Genomic DNA, 12,658 nt, shown 5'->3' on the forward strand with positions numbered 1-12,658 from the left:
AAAGATGGGAAGATAGGGGACAGAAGGAGGAGCAGAGAGATACGTAAGATCTTCATCAACCTGTTGTAATTATAAAAGACTCACTAATCTATCAATTTACTAATTATTCTTTCCTTATTTTCTTAATATTATCTCATACATGTTTGATTATAATTTTAAGAAGCAAAAAAAAAGACACTAGCCATTAAGTCAAATATCTGGTAGTACAAAAATATTATGCATTATAAATTAAGTATAAAGATTAAATTATTCCAGACTAATCTTTGTTTCTGTTCTAAGAAAGTCTTTGTGATGGTCTGACCCGAATACTCCATACTGCCCAATAATTACTCAGCTAAAACATTGTTAATGGTTTGGTATTTATTTATAATATCTTTCAGAAACCTGATTTACATGACAGAATTTTAATCAATAGATAAGGCAAATGGGTCCAGTTCCAATTCCAATGATTATATTTTGTTACAAAAGCAAAGCTATGAGAAGTTTGCCAACAAAGAAAGAAAGAAAGAAAGAAAAGGGAAAAAGAAAGAAAAGGAAAAAAAAAAGGAAAAAAAAAGAAAAAACTTTGTGTCCTGAGTTAATTTTGTAAGAACTTAATTAATAATATAGGTGATTTTTAATGACGATAAAAGCACAGTGCAGACTCTTTAAACTCAAAACTTTCTATCTTCGGTCATTTTGTCTACATTCTTTAAATCCCTTGCAAAAATGTAAAGGCTACTTTTCCTGATAATCCTATGCCCCCAGACCAAAAAACCCATATTTTCCATTTACCCAATGGTTATTGATGTGGAGTCAAATGTTTTATCCATTGCTGATATTTTGCATTTTGTCCAACCCCTACTCCTCACAAGAAGGTGTTTTCCTCTTGCGTTACTGTTGGATCCCACCGCTTCTGTTTATATCTTTGATAGAATGAGCACATGCAAAGTATGAATCTCTCAGTCTCTGTGGGCATTATCTGCCTTCTCTAACTTCTCAATGAATATAGAAGATTGTTTGTTGGCTGTGGTTGTTGTGCTTCTGGCCAACAGTGTGTTAATGGCAAGTACATTTTTATTGCTTCATCTAAATCATTGAATTAATAAATTCAAAGAGAAAAGTATTATTTATTGACATACCTAGGAGAAATGCTGTGCATTGTGTTTTTTGTGTAATTTGTGTAACTTGTTCTTAATTTAGAAATTTGGGAAATGGAAAATATCATATATATAATATATATATACTTGTTTATGTCTATGGAAGTAGAGTTTTAAAAAATGAACTTATTTCCTAATCTAGTATATTTCATAAATTATCCTAATATGTCTATGTCTCCAATTTTATTTTTTTTTAAATTTGGGAGGAGGGGAGGCGTACAAGGTGATAAGTTATAGTCAAATTGATTAATAAGGTGACTCAGTTCTTCAACAAATGTTTGCACTCTAATATTAACAAAACTGAAAGATAAATTATTTTGTTATTGGTTTCTTTCTGCTAGCTTGGGATTCATTTCTCAATTGCATAGGTTAATAAATTCAAATTAACATATCATTCTTCAGTGAATCAGAAAATACATTTGAATGGATACATTAGAATAGAACCCTTGATTTTCTATGGATGACATCTAATTAAATGAATAATTTATTTACCTATATGGTTGATTTTAAAACATGTATTCTATACTATAAGAATAATTAGTATATAATTTTAAATTATATTTTTAAGCATTCTAATTTAAGCTTTTAATTTCTACAAATAAGAACAAAAGAGAGAACATGATATGCTCTTTCTCAATTACATGCTAATTTTTTTTTGTCTTCTAGACCCAACTTGTTAAGTTTGACTAAGATACAGCTTAATAACTAACGCAAATTGATATTTATTTTTAGCACAGTTTTATGAGTATGTTTGTGTGTGTGTTTGTATATAAAACAGGGATTTGGGGCACCTGGGTGGCTCAGTGGGTTAAGCCTCTGCCTTCATGGCCTTCATGGTCTCAGGGTCCTGGGATCGAGCCCCGCGTCAGGCTCTCTGCTCAGGAGGAAGCCTGCTTCCTCCTCTCTCTCTCTCTGTCTGCCTCTCTGCCTACTTGTGATCTCTGTCTGTCAAATAAATAAAAAATCTTTTAAAAAACAAACAAACAAACAAAAAACAGGGATTATTTTACTCTAGGGATTTAATATTTTTGCTAAGTTTTTGAATTTAGGGTAGGTTGAATCACTTAAAATACTTGTTCCCAATATCCTCATCTCATTCTATATTTTGCAATGTTGCATTTTGTTCCCTATGAGAAGTACATTTGTAGAGTTGCAAAAATTTGTAGAATCTCCAGAAAATTTAGACAAACATATTAAATTGAACAGTTATATTATCAGCATATATTTTATATTTTATCATCTGTTTTATAAATAATTTAGTTAGCAGTAGTTAGGTACTGAGTGAGTTCATTTATATCTGCCCAGAATTGTAACAAAGCTTACAGTTAAAGGATTAAAACATCCAAGTCTCCTCATTTCTACATTCAGAAGGATTTCATCAGTTCTGGCTAACCACATTCCTAACGGTTCTCTCAAAATCAACATTCCACAAAAAGCCACACTACCAGTATCGGCACTCATGCCCTCTACCCCAAACAACATGAAAATATATCTGGGGAGAAAGACAGAGTCACCTCTCAGGGAATATAGTGTTTGAAGAGAAAGGTAGTTCCCAAAAGAGTAACTGCCTATGGGATGGACTGAGGTTTCTTTCCCTGGATGGCCATGTGCTTACTGAGGAGGAGAGGGTAGAAAAGAGGGCTGTGATTGCCCGGTGAATCTGGGGACTACCCTCTGTGTGTGTGCTCGTTGGTGTGAAAGAGTGGAGGCATCCTACAGACAAATGGCCTAGGATAAGAGGGACGGCCCACGAAATGGGGGCACTGTGAGCTCATGGAGACTTGAAAGAGTCTGTCTTGTGCCTGTCCCTCCACCCTCCCTGAGGACCAAGCTCCTGGAGCACAGGAGAAGAGCTGCCATGGAAAAGCAGACCATATGACTCCATCCGCTCCAACACTCAGTAGGCACGGGTCTCGCCTTAGCTGGTGGAGAGAAGAGCTTTGAATCTAATAGGAGCTGGGGTTTTCATAAAATCCTAAAGAATAAAAGTGACTTTTTAATAAAGAAGTATGACTGAGAAGCTATACAAGTAAACTGAGATATTGTTAAGGAAGTGAGCATCCTCAGTGAGATGAGACAGTAAGATGGAGACAGGTTGGGGGGTGGGGTGGTGTTCAATATGTCATAAATTGGACAGTTTTTGAAAAACAAACAAACAAACTTCTCACCCCCTCTCACAATTAACCGCCTCCAGTAAAAGACTTACATATATATATATATATATCATATTAATTACATTTATAATAATAGGATGATGTCCAGTAAGTGTCATGGTGGCATTTTGTAGATCTAGACTCTGCTTACTTCTGTCGTATCATAGACAGTGTATTTACACTATGATCCCAAATGCCAGTTTCCAAATCTTATCCTGGTAAGAGGTATTATTCAGATAATATAATTTATTTAATATAATTTATTTTAGTCACAGCATTTTATAAAATATTCGTAGGACCCTTGCATAATCGTTACAACGAAAGACCTCTTTCTCCTTAACAGTTCAGCATTTATAGCTTCCTTAACTTGAAATGGACGCAGAGATAACTGTCTCCCTCTATTGCAGAAATTCTGAGATAATTAGAAGTACTCTAACATATTTCTCATTATCATTATCGGTATTATCATTATCTTGGAGAACACTAATAGACCAATAAGAGTATGTCTTATTAATAGATGTCAGGAAAGCACTCCTTAGAGATAAGTTCAGTAGGACTTTTAAAAAGATATTTCTTCTCCATTCTCCAGCCTGTCTCTGAGGCAGATGCTTCTCCTCAAATATCATCCAGAGTTCCTTATTTTCTACAAAATCTGGTTATTGAGAAGAGCATTTCAGATCTTGAAGCACCTGACAGATCGGGTAGTCTAGTCTCCTCATTTTATCAGTGTGATAGCTATAGGATCAGGATGTCCTTGATGGTATTTTTTCAAAGCCAGCCTTTGGCCTCCTACACTCACATACTCTATCAATCGTCCACCTGTTCTAAGCCATTTTAGCTTAGAGTCCCTTTCAGTACCCAGCAGATCCCTCCTAGAAGACCTGGCAAAAAGTGCTGACTTGAAACCGTGATATTGGTGGAAATAAATAAAGTACTTCCAAATGAGAGAAGCAAAGTTAATCAGAGCTTGCCAGAGCAGGCTTGTCAGCCACTGTTACATGCATTTTGGCAGAGAATCAAACACAGACAAGAGGAGTGGGAAGGCTTTAGACTGGGCCAAAGGAAAGTCTTCAGGTGAGCCTTGATTGGAGGCTGTTGGCACAAAACAGCTGTAGGCACAATGTTTAGAAGGGGAAGCATAGAAAACAATAGCAAGAGCCATGATTAGTTAGGATTTTGAGACATCTTTTTGCCAGGTTAGAAAGTGTGAATATCACTGAGCAATGTATGCAGGAAAATAATAATCGGGTTTGCACTGTGACTTAATCACTCTGTTGCAGTGAAGAACACAATGGGTGGCAGAAAGCCTCCAGAGAGGGGCCTGAGAGTGACCTGATGACATAATTCACATTTTACCCATCCCTTCTTCCTTTCTAATCATCCAGTTAGAACCAAGAATATATTTACTAAGGTGATGGAATTTAAATAAATGGTATGAGTATTACATACATTTAAACCTCATTATTAAACCAAGAAGACAATAAATACAACTTAAGTGAAAAAATAACCCCATATATTCTGCCATGTCATGATTTTTCCATTTCCATTTTCTCCTTCCTTGTTCTTGCTTATTTTGCATCTAATCTGTTGTCATTTTTTAATATATCTTCCTTCCATGTATCTCCCTGAAATCCACAGGGGCATCACTTTTCCACAAGCCAAAGGAACAAGATCATCATCACTTGATGCCCTTAAATAAATGCATTAGTCAAAATGACAACCTCATTGGCAATCAATAAAGACATAGGAAAAATGGCTAAAGCAAGTGGTGAGTTCAGAAAAGCAGTCTAGTTAAACAATTGCTCACCTAACTGAACAAGATTAATAGTGATTGATTTCAAGTACACCTTACAGAGCATATTTGTCTAACCATTCATCCATTCCTATCTCCTTTCCACCTTTCCCCTTTGTCTCAGTGTCACTTTTACTGATGAAGTGAAAATTTCAGATTTAGTGAAAGAGCTAATTACAAAGTCTTACTTTCTCAATACAAACTAAAGTTTCTAAATATATTAATATCCGTGGTTTATCTGTACTGAAGAATTTTGTACTTTATTTTTTGTAAAAAAATTATTTATTTGAGAGAGAGAGAAAATGCAAGCCCATGAGCAGTGTGGGGGCAGAGGGAAAGGGATACAAGCAGACTCCCCGCTGGGCAGGGAAGACCCTAGGCAAGGCTGGATCCCAGGACCCTGAGATCATGACCTGAGCTGAAGTCAGCCGCTTATCCAACTGAGCTACCCAGATGCCCAAGAACTTTATACTTTATGAGAATATTACTTAATATTTATTTGTGTTGAAAATATAAATTATCCATGTGTACTTGATTGAACTCTCTTGAAGAAAATGAAAAAGGCCCTTCCCATGGGCGCCTGAGTGGCTTAGTCATTGGGAGTCTGCCTTCAGCTCAGATCACGATCCCAGGTCCTGAGATTGAGCCCCATATGGGGGGTGGGGGGGTCCCTGCTCAGCAGGGAGCCTGCTTCTCCCTCTCCCACTCCCCCTGCTTGTGTTCCCTCTCTCTCATCATCTCTCTCTCTCTGTCAATTAAATGAATAAATAAAATCTTTAAAAAATGAAATAAGGTGAAGAAAAACAAATTTAATTTTGGTTACAAATTACTGTCTTAGGGCAATTCCTACCTACACTTATGGGCCTGGCTAGTGACCAGAGTTTTACGTTAAGCCAGTATGTTGCTTGTGGGATCATCTTGCTTGGCTGTAAATCTGATTCTTTTTTGATTCTTTATAATACAAACTTTCCTGTTATTACAAAAATATTGTATGCCTTTGACATACATGGCTAGACCCTCTATGTGTGTGTTGACCTGCAGTAGAGACAAAACGATTCAAGAAAGACAAGAGTGACAAATTGATGGAAATGAGTGTGTGTGTGTGTATGAATTTAATACCTATCACCACATTTTGTAGCATTCACAGAATGGAACTTAAGTTATTTACAGTTATCTAGTAATGGAGAATGTAGGAAGAAGATAAATTTTGACACATTTTAGGGTAACAACCATGTGAGAAAGAGGAGAATATCTATGTTAGGAGCTATAGAGCTAGAAAGATGGAATCAGCTTCTATTTAAAAGCTATAATTTCATCCTTATCCATGAAGTGAACTCATATATGACAAAATAGACTGGTTCCCATGGCACCCATAAATACAACATTATGTAAAACCATAATTTGCATCAGGTTAAAACTCACAGGCAATTTTAGATTCCATAAGAAATTAAGTAGCCTCCAAGTATTATTTAGCCTGTATTTGCCACACTAAATTAGTATTTCTGTTAATGTAGCTTATAAATCAGAATACTTAGAAAAATAAATATATAGATTTATGTAATATATCAAATTTATTTTTGTTTTAGTTTATAGGCTTTTCTGTAATTCATATATTGCAAACTGATTTCTATTTAAATGAGTCATCAAAAGAGAGAGTTTTATTTACACTGGGGTTTGCATGAACATGCTTTCACTTTCCAAACACTGATGTAGAAAACTCTACTGTATTCTAGTTGATCTTTGCTGTCTTAGTGACATTAAGTGAACAAACCAATTTTTGCCTTGACAAGGACAAAAGAAATAAAGAGTAAAATATATTTATGTGGAGAAAAAGCAAAGCAAAACAAAACAAAGACCCAAACTTGTTTTCATTGTTTTTGTGTCAATGTGAAATTGCAAGAATGAACTTCCTATGTATGTGGGAACTATCTTTGAATGTCTTGCTATACTAGATAAAATAGAAGAAATAAAAGAGAATAAGAGGAACTATGAAATAATGCTAATAGCTTCTTCTGTAACCTTGGGCAAGTTGCTTAACCTCCTGGTGACTCAGCTTTTCCATCTGTAAAACTGAATGGTAATTACCTAATTTATTCTGCACTCAATAGGTTGCCATTTGTATAAGCCTTGTTCAGCATCAAGGACATTTCTTCAAGGCTTCCTTCTTTTCATTGCATGATGTCTATTTCTCACAATTTAAATAACGATTAATGTGATCACTATAACAAAATGGGGAGGGGGGGAATATCCGTTATCTACATTCACTGAACAATAGCTTAGAGTTAAGCCAGGCCTTGTACATTTTCCTGTGTGTGCAAGGTTGTAACTGAAAGGCAGGAGCCAAAGACTAGAACAAAGTACATTTAAGTAGATAATTACCTACCAGTTATTTTTGAGTGATTTCTGTATTTTAAGTCAGATCCTAAAATATTTATAAACTCTCTCAAATCACAATCAAAGCCATCAACAGAGGGGGTACCATCTGTTGTCTGTGCCCATTTTTAAGGAACTTTTTTTCAGAGTTTATTCGGGAGGTCAACTACTTACCTCACTCTTACACTTTGGAAAAATGCAAACAGATGTTCCGTTTGTCTCTTGCATATCATCAGTTCTGACTAATGATGGTAAAGTTCACGTTGGTGAATTTTCCCTAGTCCACGTTCTATCTTCCAAATAACTTTGAGTCTCACTAGCATCTTGACACCACTTTTATCATTCAGTAAACACATTGATTACTTGACAAAGAAGACTTCAGCTAAACTGAACATTTTTAAGATCGATTTAGACACTGTCTCACTATTAGAAGAGCTAATACAATTTTAAGCACATTTATTTTTCTTACATCTGGGATGCTGGCCTACAAACACACTTTAAACCAGGGTATAAAAATCTTCAGTGATTCTTACAACCCAAAATACAAGGTTATATTGCAATTAATATCCATAATCACTCACTCCAGAAACGTGTACAAGCAATAGAGGAACACGATGTTTAGATTTAATGCATAATTAAAATCTTTGATAATTGTGTTTACAGATATGGACATCCAAGTAACATAATGAAGTGCTTAACTAGAAAATAAGTTAATAGGAGGAGTTGAAGATTGCCATATAGTAAAAGTGGTATTTCAAGTCACAGAAACTTAGTATTACCCAAACCAACTATAAACCATGAAACTTTCTTATTGGACTAACAGAATACCATCATGATACACATTCTCATTTTTTTTAAAATTCACAAATGCATATTTTTATTATTAAATACTTATAAAATTATAATACTTATTATAATAAATATAATATTACAAATAAAATAATGCTATTGGTTTAAAAAAATTTTTTTCTTTAATTTACTTGACAGACAGAGATCACAAGTAGACAGAGAGGCAGGCAGAGAGAGGGGAGGAAGCAGGCTCCCCCCCGAGCAGAGAGCCCGATTGCGGGGCTTGATCCCAGGACCCTGGGATTCTGACCTGCGCTGAAGGCAGAGGCTTTAACCCACTGAGCCACCCAGGCACCCCATTATGCTATTGGTTTTTGTGTGTCTCCTATTGTTTTAAACATATGCTCTGAAAAGCTTTCTTGAACACATGGTATAACATCTATCTATTTTTCTAGTTTTCCACAAGTGCATGTCACCAAACCTTTCATCCTGTAATAGACTTCTGCTTTTCTCCAGGTTACAATAACATTTTCTTTATTGTCTTTAAAAGCCCTTGTCCGGTCTTCTGGAAGTGTTTCCGGCTTTTGCTTAAAAGTCCCTTTAAATCCTTTGTAGCTTCTGCCTCATCCCAAAAGCAATGTCATATGGTGAGGATATTTGGGGAAAACCCCTCTTCCTAAGTATTAGATTCTTCTTTGGTTTTCTGTTTCTTCATAGCAAACTATCCAGACCTAAGTGTATCAGATAGTAACTTTAAAAATTATATCTCATGGTTTTTTCCTAAGTCAGGCATTTGGGTAGAGCTTGTCTGGTTAAGTCTTCTGCACCATGTGACATCATAAGAGCGAACATTGTGGTGTTCACTTGGCAGACTGGCTCAACTGCCAGGAACATGATGTCTTCACTCGTATGTCCAGTGGCTTGGGAAGGACTACAGGAAGGCTGTCTCAGCTGGAAATGACAGTCTGTAGGATTTTGATGGAAACAGGGTATAGCTCAGGGACCCAAAGGGAGGGTTATGAACTAACAGGCTGTCCCTATTCCCTGTGACTATAGCTAAAGCAGCAGTTAATTCTCTCCTGGTAAGCAGACATTTAGCTAACGGTAAAATGTACGAGGAAGGGGGTGCCTGGGTGGCTCAGTGGGTTAAAGCCTCTGCCTCCGGCTCAGGTCACAGTCCCAGGGTCCTGGAATGGAGCCCCGCATCGCATCCGGCTTTCTGCTCAGCAGGGAGCCTGTTTCCCCTCTCTCTCCGCCTGCCTCTCTGCCTATTTGGGATCTCTGTCTGTCAAATAAATAAATAAAATCTTTAAAAAAACGTGTACAAGGAAGTAATACAATAAAATGGAGTAATTTGGAATTGTAGTCAGTTGTAAAGGGAAAATAAATAGAAAAATAAATAAATAAATCTTTGTCACATTAGGGATTTCAAAGAAATGAAAGTGCTAAATAATAGCAATACCCATCAACAAACAATTTCTCCTATACGTTATTATCGTACAATAAAGATATATATTGAAAGCAGTTCGTTCTGCCTTAATGTCATGATTCAATAATGTGCCAATCAGGGTTCCAGTGGAAAAAGATGCCATAACTTCATTAGGCTGATTCAAGGAGTGTTTCATAAAGGGACTATTTACAAAAAAGTGTGTGAGGGGTAAGAAAATCAGGAGGGGTAATAAAATAATCTAGGAACAGTAAGAGTATGGATGTAATTCCTTTTAGTCCCAGAAGTGACAAGGAGAGGAATGGCTATGAGGGCTTGAGAACTGTAGATAGGACACCTTCAAGGGAATTGTGCACTGTATTTGACGGATATAGTCAGCTTAAGGTGCACACATGGGGAGAGCCGTGGAAATCTAAAACAACCTTATCCCCCCTGTGATTGTCTACTTGGATTCTTTATTGGCCAAATCCAACTGAAAGCCATAGAATATGGATAGCCTATTCAATCTCATCATTAAAAAAAAATCAGACAAATCCCAATTGAGGGACATTCTACCTGAATAATATTGTCCCCGTATATCAAGGTCATCACACACACACACACACACACACACACACACACACACACACAAAGGTATGAGACTGTCGCAGCAAGAAAAACCTAAAAAGACAAAAAGACATGACTACTGAATGTGATGTGGTATTCTGGGTGGATCGTGAAACAGAAAAGGGACATTAAGTAAAAATGGGTAAATGTGCCTAAAATATGGGGTTTAGTCAATAATTCTAAATATTAGTTTACTAATTATAAAATATGTACCATACTAATGGAAGGAGTTAAATGCTACAGAAAAATTTCTGTTCCCACATTTTTGTATTTTTTGTAAATTTAGAATCATTCTAAAATTAAAGAAATTTTAAACATTTTCCCTTTTTAGTGTTCCTGATGTTGTCACCCATCTTTGAATGAAATATACTCTCTCATTCCATTTGTAAACCTCAAACAACCTTGAAGGATAGACCATGGCTTTGAATCCCAGTTACTCTCAGGAATACTAGTTGGTTCAGGATTTTTTTTTTTTTAAGATTTTATTAATTTATTAGACAGACAGAGATCACAAGTAGGCGGAGAGACAGGCAGAGAGGGAGGAGGAAGCAGGCTCCCTGCTGAGTGGAGAGCCAGATACAGGGCTCTATCCCAGGACCCTGGGATCGTGACCTGAGCCTAAGGCAAAGGCTTTAACCCACTGAGCCACCCAGGCACCCCAGGTATTTTTTTTTAGTTTAATTTTATTTTTTCAGTGTTCCATGATTCATTGTTTATGCCCCACACCCAGTGCTCCATGCAATACATGCCCTCCTTAATACCCACCACCAGGTTCTCCCAAACCCTCAGTTTGTTTTTCAGAGTCCAGCTAATAGAGTGCCTGATAGCTGGCTGGAACTCAAATTTTAAAGTAACCTTTTAAATTCATACATATTAAGGCAGTATCTATGGTTTGAAACAAGTCATTTTGCAGGGATTTATAACATTCCTGATATTCAACAACGCAAAGATTTTAACATGAACTAATTTTCTTATTATTTTAATAGTAAGTATAAGGTATTGAACTACATATAGGACTTCACCTAAAAGTTGAAATGCATATACATAAGGTATAACTTGTTAAAAAAAAAAAAAAACAAGAAAAAGAGAACAACTACAAACAACAAAGTAGTCACCAGTTTTCATCAGCATGCGCAAATATTAATATTTGGGCCGTGTTGTATAATTAATTTGCATTGGCAGCATGCCCCATTGTGTGTTTAGATTTGCTAATGCAGCAACTAAATGCACTTTGCCAGTTCCTGTGAAAGTTGACAGACATCAGATAAATTAAACCGTGCTACAGACAAAGCTTAAATAAATACTGCACTGTGTTAAAAATAATGACTGTAATGATTATTCCAATAACACTGTGTCAAGTAACTTATCGTCATCTTTCGGAATCTTAACCTGACGGGAAGAACTGTGGGAAGAATCCATTGCAGAGAGAGAAGGGATAAAGGCGATATATTTTACCACATTAACTCTCAAAACAATCTGTTAACCTGTGTGTGGGATTGTGCCACTGGTTGTTCGAGCTGTCTTGTGGGTATTGTGACATGAGAATTGTTTAACAAGTATCCTGGGAATTAGAGGGTATCCCTCAGTAGTCGCATACGGCCTTCTCTGCGGCAGACACGGCCGAGCTGCTGCGTCTCCCAGACTGACCTGCCATTAACTAAATTGGATGTCAAGTGTGTCAACATGCTTTAACTGCCAGTGACATTGTTCTCTGGGCTTCTGAGATGAAAGGCAACACACCCTGAGAGAAACAGGATACAGGAGTTAAAGAAGCAGGTGGAATGCACAGGATTTGTCTTATTTTTGGATTTACTATATTCTGACACTTTAGTGCTTTATTGAAATGGCCGTCGTAAGCTTTCCATCAAACAGGGAATTACAGGCATCCCTTCCTTCATAGACACACATAGACTCATAGAATCGTGCCATTCAAACTGTGTGTGGGAAACTTGGAGTCCTGTTTCTTTAAATCTTATTTCCTAGCAGGTGTCTACCTTTTACAGGCACCTAACAAAATTTTGAAAGGTATTATCATAGAAATGACTTTCCTTTATCTTCAATTTCCTAAATAATGGTAACATTTAAAAACATGGCCACAGATACAACTAGTATCTTTTTTTAGTCAAAATAATGTACCCAGTGTTATAGAATGAAATTTAACGTACGCATGTTATAACCATAAATTAAATAAAACATTTTTAAAAATCTACTTATTCCTGTGATAGAAATGTTATTTCTTTATAAAAACTGGTCAGTGGTCTCCTCTAGATTTGATTTCATCCTCTTCCTAAAGTATGATTAGTTAATACTGAATGAATAAATTCTCGTTTTGTTTTTCTTTTTAAAGATTTTATTTATT

The sequence above is a fragment of the Meles meles genome, chromosome 3 (assembly GCF_922984935.1).
Source record: "Meles meles chromosome 3, mMelMel3.1 paternal haplotype, whole genome shotgun sequence".
NCBI classification, from domain to species: domain Eukaryota; kingdom Metazoa; phylum Chordata; class Mammalia; order Carnivora; family Mustelidae; genus Meles; species Meles meles.